We start from the raw sequence: 10000 nt of genomic DNA on the forward strand, positions 1-10000 counted from the left end.
GACCCCTCGAAAGGGGTGGAACTCACGTAGCGTGGGCCAAGCCCTAGGTACCTGCCGGGGGTCCCCCTGAGACTCCTTTCTGAGAGAGAGAAGCAGGGGAACCGGCTGCGCCACCCACCACCACCACGCCCCAGGACGCCGGTGGGCGGACGAACACAGGAAGGGCCATGGCCTGCCCCACGAGGAGCAGCGCTCGCAACCCCCCCCGGAAAGTCCGCTCGTCAGCGAGCAAGGGGACGGGGATGAATGACAAGGACAACAAAATAGGAAAACCCCTCGCGGTGGACGGAGGCAGCGGCCGTGCGAGCGAGAGGGAGGGCGCGGGACGGACCCGTACGACCCGCTCGACTCGCAGGCGCTTCTCCTGCCGGCAAGGTGAGGGGAAACCGGCCTTCGCCCGACGAGCGGGGACGCCGAGTTTTTTGAACGACGCGTCTCTCGCGCTGGAACCCAGAGAATACCGGGGCCTGCGGGGGGGGGGTGCTGAAGGACGACGCGGAGGAAGAGGCGGAGGACGAGGAAGGGGTGGGAGGGACTAGGCTCCTCCTTTATGCCTTCTGTCCAGCCTGACCTGCAAGCGACCACGTGTAACAGCAACCCCGAAGACCCTTTCGACCCTGGGCCCCGACGCGGGGGGACGGCGAAGTCGAGGGGGTCGGGAGAGGAGGCACGCCGGACAGCGTTACCCGTTAATGATCCTTTCGCAGGTTCACCTACGAAAACCTTGTTACGACTTTTACTTCCTCTAGATAGTCAAGTTTGATCGACTTCTCGGCGCTCCGCCAAGGCCCGCGAGGAGCCCCGGCGGGGCCGATCCGAGGACCTCACTAAACCATCCGATCGGTAGTAGCGACGGGCGGTGTGTACAAAGGGCAGGGACTTAATCAACGCGAGCTTATGACCCGCGCTTACTGGGAATTCCTCGTTCATGGGGAATAATTGCAATCCCCAGTCCCCATCACGAATGGGGTTCAGCGGATTACCCGCACCTCTCGGTGTAGGGTAGGCACACGCTGATCCAACCATTGTGGCGCGCGTGCAGCCCCGGACATCTAAGGGCATCACAGACCTGTTATTGCTCCATCTCGCGTGGCTGAACGCCACTTGTCCCTCTAAGAAGTTTGACGCCGACCGCGGAGGGCCGCGTAACTATTTAGCATGCCGGAGTCTCGTTCGTTATCGGAATTAACCAGACAAATCGCTCCACCAACTAAGAACGGCCATGCACCACCACCCACAGAATCGAGAAAGAGCTATCAATCTGTCAATCCTTTCCGTGTCCGGGCCGGGTGAGGTTTCCCGTGTTGAGTCAAATTAAGCCGCAGGCTCCACTCCTGGTGGTGCCCTTCCGTCAATTCCTTTAAGTTTCAGCTTTGCAACCATACTCCCCCCGGAACCCACAGACTCGTGGTTTCCCTCACGCTGCCCGGCGGGTCATGGGAATAACGCCGCCGGATCGCGGGTCGGCATAGTTTACGGTCGGAACTACGACGGTATCTGATCGTCTTCGAACCTCCGACTTTCGTTCTTGATTAATGAAAACATTCTTGGCAAATGCTTTCGCTTTCGTCCGTCTTGCGCCGGTCCAAGAATTTCACCTCTAGCGGCGCAATACGAATGCCCCCGGCCGTCCCTCTTAATCATGGCCCTGGTTCAGGAAACCCACAAAATAGAACCGGAGTCCTATTCCATTATTCCTAGCTCAGGTATTCAGGCGAGAAGCGGGCCCGCTTTGAACACTCTAATTTTTTCAAAGTAAACGCTCCGAGCCCCGTCCGGACACCCAGCCAAGGGCATCCGGGGGGCACCGGGAGACAGGGTCTGAGACAGGCGGTGGCACGCCTCGCGGCGGACCGCCAGCCCACTCCCGACATCCAACTACGAGCTTTTTAACTGCAGCAACTTTAATATACGCTATTGGAGCTGGAATTACCGCGGCTGCTGGCACCAGACTTGCCCTCCAATGGGTCCTCACCCATGGGTTTAGGATACGCTCATTCCGATTACAGGGCCTCGAAAGAGACCTGTATCGTTATTTTTCGTCACTACCTCCCCGTGTCGGGAATGGGTAATTTGCGCGCCTGCTGCCTTCCTTGGATGTGGTAGCCGTTTCTCAGGCTCCCTCTCCGGAATCGAACCCTGATTCCCCGTTACCCGTGGTCACCATGGTAGCCGACTATGGTACCATCGAAAGTTGATAGGGCAGACATTCGAATGAGACGTCGCCGCCGCGGAGGGCGCGCGATCGGCCCGAGGTTATCTAGAGTCACCAAAGCGGCCGGGGGGCCCGAGCCCCCCGGATGGGTTTTGGGTCTGATAAATGCACGCATCCCCCGAAGGGTCAGCGCTCGTTTGCATGTATTAGCTCTAGAATTACCACAGTTATCCGAGTAACGTGTGGAGCGATCAAAGGAACCATAACTGATTTAATGAGCCATTCGCAGTTTCACTGTACCGGCCGTGTGCACTTAGACCTGCATGGCTTAATCTTTGAGACAAGCATATGTTACTGGCAGGATCAACCAGGTAGTTTGCACCGTGGTCTGGGATGAACCACGAGTGACATCCGCCTCCCCTTCCGGGGGCTAGGAAGCAGCGGGTTGTAAGTGCGTGCGCCGTCAGGTCCAGACGCCATACAGGGCTACCCAGGACAGCTTCCGCGGCCAGTGTAAACGTGCTCGCGCACCGCCCTCTGGCCTTCGGACGCCGACCTCTCACCTTGATGCAAAGCTGTCCCATCCGGTCATGCCCGCACCGTACCCCGTCCACCTCCTCCGGAGGTGCGGACGGCCGACTCCAGGTGCTTTCGGCGTTCCCTCTCTTCACGCCGTTTTGATTTTCGTGGGCCGCTGGTGGGGGGACAAGGGAAAGACCTCGTCGAATTCCCTCCCCCCTAGCCTCGCTCAACCTACGTTTCGTGATGTAACCAAGAAGAGTGATTCGTGGGCCCAGGTAGGTTTGAAGAGGAGGCCAACAAAGCAGGGCACTCCCTTCCTCCCAAACCACAGACACCAGTATAGGACAACTGAGTAGACAGACTGGCCGTCTGAGTCTCCCCCAGAGAGTTCTGGGATGGGTTACAAATAACCCCCACCCCCCATCAGAGGCTTGACCCGCTAGAACCAGGGAGGATCTGTCAAAACCGCTCTCCACATCAGAAGTTCTGGATCAGCCGGGGCTGGTCGGCAGACGTCCACCTAAGGCCGTGGCCTAACCCCGTGTGGGGGGATAGCGCTCGCACCCGTACACGTGGACACCCGCTCGTCAAATGGCTGGCTCCTCACTTACCGTAGGGGGAATGGTTTGCCTACCCCTGGCGGGTCTGGTACTCCACTCTACCAAACAAGGAAGCAACACACCAATAGACCCCTGCAACACCGGGCAGCTTTGGGCAGTGTCACTACACTCCTCCTTGTTCTTCACGTTCCTTCCGTGGTGATTTTTTTTTTTTTTTCGTGGCCATTGCCGTGCATGGCTTCCCCATCGCTTTGCATGCTCTCCATTGCCTCGTGCTGCTTCACCATTGGTCTCACCTGGAGACCGAAGCCGCTCTCCCAGTAACCCGATGGTACCTGGCCAGAAAACCCCGTGCCCGATTTCATCTAGGACAAGGGCCAAACCACAGACCGTGCCCGTCCAGGGTCAACCCCTGGTCGGACAGGCCTGGTGGGTCGATACCATGGATGTGGCAGGCCGACGAGAATCCACTGGTACATTTACAAACACGCCCACCCTGGTGGCATGGCTGTACGACCCATCGTCGAAGCACGCTGCGGCGGACTGAGCCATTGGATCCAGTTGCCTGGGCGTACACTCAGCCCAACAGACGCACTCGGGTCGGGGAGAGCAAAGCAGACTGTGTGCCTGGATGTGCCCACTTCCATAGGGGAATCGGCATGATGGTTCACTTAACCCGAGGAGGGCTCCCCTCGCGGGATAAGCACCCCCCTCGGGGGATGGGGGGGGGGGGGGGCATCCAGAGCACACCACTTTCCGGTAGGGGACAGGCGTTTGATCATGTGTCCGAGGGAGAGCTCCCCTTGCCGGCCGAACACCCCTCGGACTCCCCTTGGGCTTCCAGAGAACGCCACTGGATGAATTTAGTGCTTGGACCCCATTGATTCTCTTTGCTCTCCCATATACCCGACGGGACCTATTTGCAAAACCCCGTGCCAACCAGACCTCCAGGAAGGGGGCTGGCGGCTAACCATGCCCAGCAGGGTGCACCCTGGTCGGACACTTTGGGAGGGTCGAGAGCCTGGAAGTGCCACCCGGGGGAGTAATTCTGATTTCCGTTTTAATGCACTCAGGGACAGCCCGAGGACCTCTGTAGTGCACCTGAGGCGGACTGAGCCGTCGGGTCCAGGGGTCTGGAGTTCGGAACCTCCAGGGTTCACCTGGCTGTTCTCTTAGCCCGGCAGGGTGCACCCTGGTCGGACACTTTGGGAGGGTCGAGAGCCTGGATGTGCCACCCCGACGAGTAATGAGTTTTCCCTTCGTATCTCTTCCGGACCAGGTCCGATTCGCACGAAACTCGCTGGGCATGGCCAGGAGCGCCCCCTGCTGCCCACGCCACCGTCCCCGCGCTTCTACTCCCGAGGGCCGAGGAGACAGCGAAGCGTGGGTCGGGTCGCCTGCTTCCAGGGTCTCCCTGGTACTCTCCAGTCTCCCGAGTCCATCGGGTCCGACCTCGTATTTTTAGCCCAGACGGGGAATGAGAAAGGGGCCCCCGACCGCCCGAGGGCGGGCGCTCGCTTCTCAGCCTAGGAACGTCCGATTCCCACGAAACTTTTACGCCAGACGTTCCTGGCAGCGAGCGCGTTCAAAGGTGACCCGCGCTGCTTCTCTCCTCCCAAGGGCCGAAGAGATATTCGTCTTCAAACCCGACCGGCCCTGTGTTTGCCGCCCCGGCGGTTTTAAAAAATCATAGCGTAAAAACGGTGGGTGCGCTTCGCCTGCCGCTTGGACAGCGTTAAACGGCAGCCCCGGCTCTTTCCAAAGGGCCCTCAACCGACTTTCTGCTCCCAAGGAGCCCAGAGATATGAAACCGAAAAATCAAAACCCCGTGCCAACCAGACCTCCAGGAAGGGGGCTGGCGGCTAACCATGCCCGGCAGGGTGCACCCTGGTCGGACGCTTTGGGAGGGTCGAGAGCCTGGATGTGCCACCCCGACGAGTAATGAGTTTTCCCTTCGTATCTCTTCCGGACCAGGTCCGATTCGCACGAAACTCGCTGGGCATGGCCAGGAGCGCCCCCTGCTGCCCACGCCACCGTCCCCGCGCTTCTACTCCCGAGGGCCGAGGAGACAGCGAAGCGTGGGTCGGGTCGCCTGCTTCCAGGGTCTCCCTGGTACTCTCCAGTCTCCCGAGTCCATCGGGTCCGACCTCGTATTTTTAGCCCAGACGGGGAATGAGAAAGGGGCCCCCGACCGCCCGAGGGCGGGCGCTCGCTTCTCAGCCTAGGAACGTCCGATTCCCACGAAACTTTTACGCCAGACGTTCCTGGCAGCGAGCGCGTTCAAAGGTGACCCGCGCTGCTTCTCTCCTCCCAAGGGCCGAAGAGATATTCGTCTTCAAACCCGACCGGCCCTGTGTTTGCCGCCCCGGCGGTTTTAAAAAATCATAGCGTAAAAACGGTGGGTGCGCTTCGCCTGCCGCTTGGACAGCGTTAAACGGCAGCCCCGGCTCTTTCCAAAGGGCCCTCAACCGACTTTCTGCTCCCAAGGAGCCCAGAGATATGAAACCGATAAATCAAAACCCCGTGCCAACCAGACCTCCAGGAAGGGGGCTGGCGGCTAACCATGCCCGGCAGGGTGCACCCTGGTCGGACGCTTTGGGAGGGTCGAGAGCCTGGATGTGCCACCCCGACGAGTAATGAGTTTTCCCTTCGTATCTCTTCCGGACCAGGTCCGATTCGCACGAAACTCGCTGGGCATGGCCAGGAGCGCCCCCTGCTGCCCAGGCCTGGCTCTGGGCCTGGGCACACTTCATTCACTTTGTACCTTTAAATCATACTACTACTACTACTACTACCACCAGAATTCCAGGGCCAAGAGGTCACACAGTCATACACAGCAAAGTAGCTCTGGGCCTGGGCACACTTCAAGAAGTTTGTCCCTTTATATAAGCCTAGAAATAGACTTCCAGGCCCAAGAGTTCAAACACATTCATGCCCAGCAAAGTAGCTCTGGGCCTGGGCACACTTCAATCACTTTGTGCCTTTAAATCATACTACTACTACCAGACTTCCAGGCCCAAGAGGTCAAACACAGTCATGCCCAGCAAAGTAGCTCTGGGCCTGGGCACACTTCATTCACTTTGTGCCTTTAAATCATACTACTACTACCACCAGAATTCCAGGGCCAAGAGGTCACACAGTCATACACAGCAAAGTAGCTCTGGGCCTGGGCACACTTCAAGAAGTTTGACCCTTTATATAAGCCTAGAAATAGACTTCCAGAGCCAAGAGGTCAAACACAGTCATGCACAGCAAAGTAGCTCTGGGCCTGGGCACACTTCAAGCACTTTGTGCCTTTAAATCATACTACTACTACTACTACTACTACTACTACTACTACCAGACTTCCAGGCCCAAGAGTTCAAACACATTCATGCCCAGCAAAGTAGCTCTGGGCCTGGGCACACTTCATTCACTTTGTGCCTTTAAATCATACTACTACTACCACCAGACTTCCAGGGCCAAGAGGTCAACCACAGTCATGCACAGCAAAGTAGCTCTGGGCCTGGGCACACTTCAAGATGTTTGACCCTTTATATAAGCCTAGAAATAGACTTCCAGGCCCAAGAGTTCAAACACATTCATGCCCAGCAAAGTAGCTCTGGGCCTGGGCACACTTCAATCACTTTGTGCCTTTAAATCATACTACTACTACCACCAGACTTCCAGGCCCAAGAGGTCAAACACAGTCATGCCCAGCAAAGTAGCTCTGGGCCTGGGCACACTTCAATCACTTTGTGCCTTTAAATCATACTACTACTACCACCAGACTTCCAGGCCCTGGAGGTCACACCTTCATGCCTAGCAAGGTTGCTTTACACCTGCGCACACTTCAGACCGTTTCACTCTTTTAATCCTTCAAAGTACCACATTTCCAGACCCAAGAGGTCACAGAATCATGCCCAGCAAAGTAGCTCTGGGCCTGGGCACACTTCAATCACTTTGTGCCTTTAAATCATACTACTACTACCAGACTTCCAGGCCCCAGAGGTCAAACACAGTCATGCCCAGCAAAGTAGCTCTGGGCCTGGGCACACTTCAAGAAGTTTGACCCTTTATATAAGCCTAGAAATAGACTTCCAGAGCCAAGAGGTCAAACACAGTCATGCACAGCAAAGTAGCTCTGGGCCTGGGCACACTTCATTCACTTTGTACCTTTAAATCATACTACTACTACCAGACTTCCAGGCCCAAGAGTTCAAACACATTCATGCCCAGCAAAGTAGCTCTGGGCCTGGGCACACTTCAATCACTTTGTGTCTTTAAATCATACTACTACTACCAGACTTCCAGGCCCCAGAGGTCAAACACAGTCATGCCCAGCAAAGTAGCTCTGGGCCTGGGCACACTTCAAGAAGTTTGACCCTTTATATAAGCCTAGAAATAGACTTTCAGGCCCAAGAGGTCAAACACAGTCATGCCCAGCAAAGTAGCTGTGGGCCTGGGCACACTTCATTCACTTTGTACCTTTAAATCATACTACTACTACTACTACTACTACTACTACTACTACTACTACTACTACCAGACTTCCAGGCCCAAGAGGTCAAACACAGTCATGCCCAGCAAAGTAGCTCTGGGCCTGGGCACACTTCAAGAAGTTTGACCCTTTATATAAGCCTAGAAATAGACTTCCAGGCCCAAGAGTTCAAACACATTCATGCCCAGCAAAGTAGCTCTGGGCCTGGGCACACTTCAATCACTTTGTGCCTTTAAATCATACTACTACTACCAGACTTCCAGGCCCCAGAGGTCAAACACAGTCATGCCCAGCAAAGTAGCTCTGGGCCTGGGCACACTTCAAGAAGTTTGACCCTTTATATAAGCCTAGAAATAGACTTCCAGAGCCAAGAGGTCAAACACAGTCATGCCCAGCAAAGTAGCTCTGGGCCTGGGCACACTTCAATCACTTTGTGCCTTTAAATCATACTACTACTACCACCAGACTTCCAGGCCCAAGAGGTCAAACACAGTCATGCCCAGCAAAGTAGCTCTGGGCCTGGGCACACTTCAATCACTTTGTGCCTTTAAATCATACTACTACTACCACCAGACTTCCAGGCCCTGGAGGTCACACCTTCATGCCTAGCAAGGTTGCTTTACACCTGCGCACACTTCAGACCGTTTCACTCTTTTAATCCTTCAAAGTACCACATTTCCAGACCCAAGAGGTCACAGAATCATGCCCAGCAAAGTAGCTCTGGGCCTGGGCACACTTCAATCACTTTGTGCCTTTAAATCATACTACTACTACCAGACTTCCAGGCCCCAGAGGTCAAACACAGTCATGCCCAGCAAAGTAGCTCTGGGCCTGGGCACACTTCAAGAAGTTTGACCCTTTATATAAGCCTAGAAATAGACTTCCAGAGCCAAGAGGTCAAACACAGTCATGCACAGCAAAGTAGCTCTGGGCCTGGGCACACTTCATTCACTTTGTACCTTTAAATCATACTACTACTACCAGACTTCCAGGCCCAAGAGTTCAAACACATTCATGCCCAGCAAAGTAGCTCTGGGCCTGGGCACACTTCAATCACTTTGTGTCTTTAAATCATACTACTACTACCAGACTTCCAGGCCCCAGAGGTCAAACACAGTCATGCCCAGCAAAGTAGCTCTGGGCCTGGGCACACTTCAAGAAGTTTGACCCTTTATATAAGCCTAGAAATAGACTTTCAGGCCCAAGAGGTCAAACACAGTCATGCCCAGCAAAGTAGCTGTGGGCCTGGGCACACTTCATTCACTTTGTACCTTTAAATCATACTACTACTACTACTACTACTACTACTACTACTACTACTACTACTACCAGACTTCCAGGCCCAAGAGGTCAAACACAGTCATGCCCAGCAAAGTAGCTCTGGGCCTGGGCACACTTCAAGAAGTTTGACCCTTTATATAAGCCTAGAAATAGACTTCCAGGCCCAAGAGTTCAAACACATTCATGCCCAGCAAAGTAGCTCTGGGCCTGGGCACACTTCAATCACTTTGTGCCTTTAAATCATACTACTACTACCAGACTTCCAGGCCCCAGAGGTCAAACACAGTCATGCCCAGCAAAGTAGCTCTGGGCCTGGGCACACTTCAAGAAGTTTGACCCTTTATATAAGCCTAGAAATAGACTTCCAGAGCCAAGAGGTCAAACACAGTCATGCCCAGCAAAGTAGCTCTGGGCCTGGGCACACTTCAATCACTTTGTGCCTTTAAATCATACTACTACTACCACCAGACTTCCAGGCCCAAGAGGTCAAACACAGTCATGCCCAGCAAAGTAGCTCTGGGCCTGGGCACACTTCAATCACTTTGTGCCTTTAAATCATACTACTACTACCACCAGACTTCCAGGCCCTGGAGGTCACACCTTCATGCCTAGCAAGGTTGCTTTACACCTGCGCACACTTCAGACCGTTTCACTCTTTTAATCCTTCAAAGTACCACATTTCCAGACCCAAGAGGTCACAGAATCATGCCCAGCAAAGTAGCTCTGGGCCTGGGCACACTTCAATCACTTTGTGCCTTTAAATCATACTACTACTACCAGACTTCCAGGCCCCAGAGGTCAAACACAGTCATGCCCAGCAAAGTAGCTCTGGGCCTGGGCACACTTCAAGAAGTTTGACCCTTTATATAAGCCTAGAAATAGACTTCCAGAGCCAAGAGGTCAAACACAGTCATGCCCAGCAAAGTAGCTCTGGGCCTGGGCACACTTCATTCACTTTGTACCTTTAAATCATACTACTACTACTACTACTACTACTACTAC

The 10000-nt window shown here is 54.7% G+C and overlaps 1 non-coding gene across 1 annotated transcript; it reads right to left on the reverse strand.

Annotated features, from left to right (window-relative positions):
* Window positions 1-690: 690 nt before the first annotated feature.
* LOC145656890 (18S ribosomal RNA) lies at window positions 691-2529 on the reverse strand. The gene has a single exon (XR_014122480.1). It is a non-coding gene; the product is annotated as an 18S ribosomal RNA (ribosomal RNA).
* Between the last annotated feature and the right edge of the window lie 7471 nt (window positions 2530-10000).

Source organism: Electrophorus electricus, unplaced genomic scaffold (assembly GCF_041902795.1).
Source record: "Electrophorus electricus isolate QZ-2024a unplaced genomic scaffold, ASM4190279v1 Scaffold95, whole genome shotgun sequence".
In the NCBI taxonomy this organism is placed as follows: domain Eukaryota; kingdom Metazoa; phylum Chordata; class Actinopteri; order Gymnotiformes; family Gymnotidae; genus Electrophorus; species Electrophorus electricus.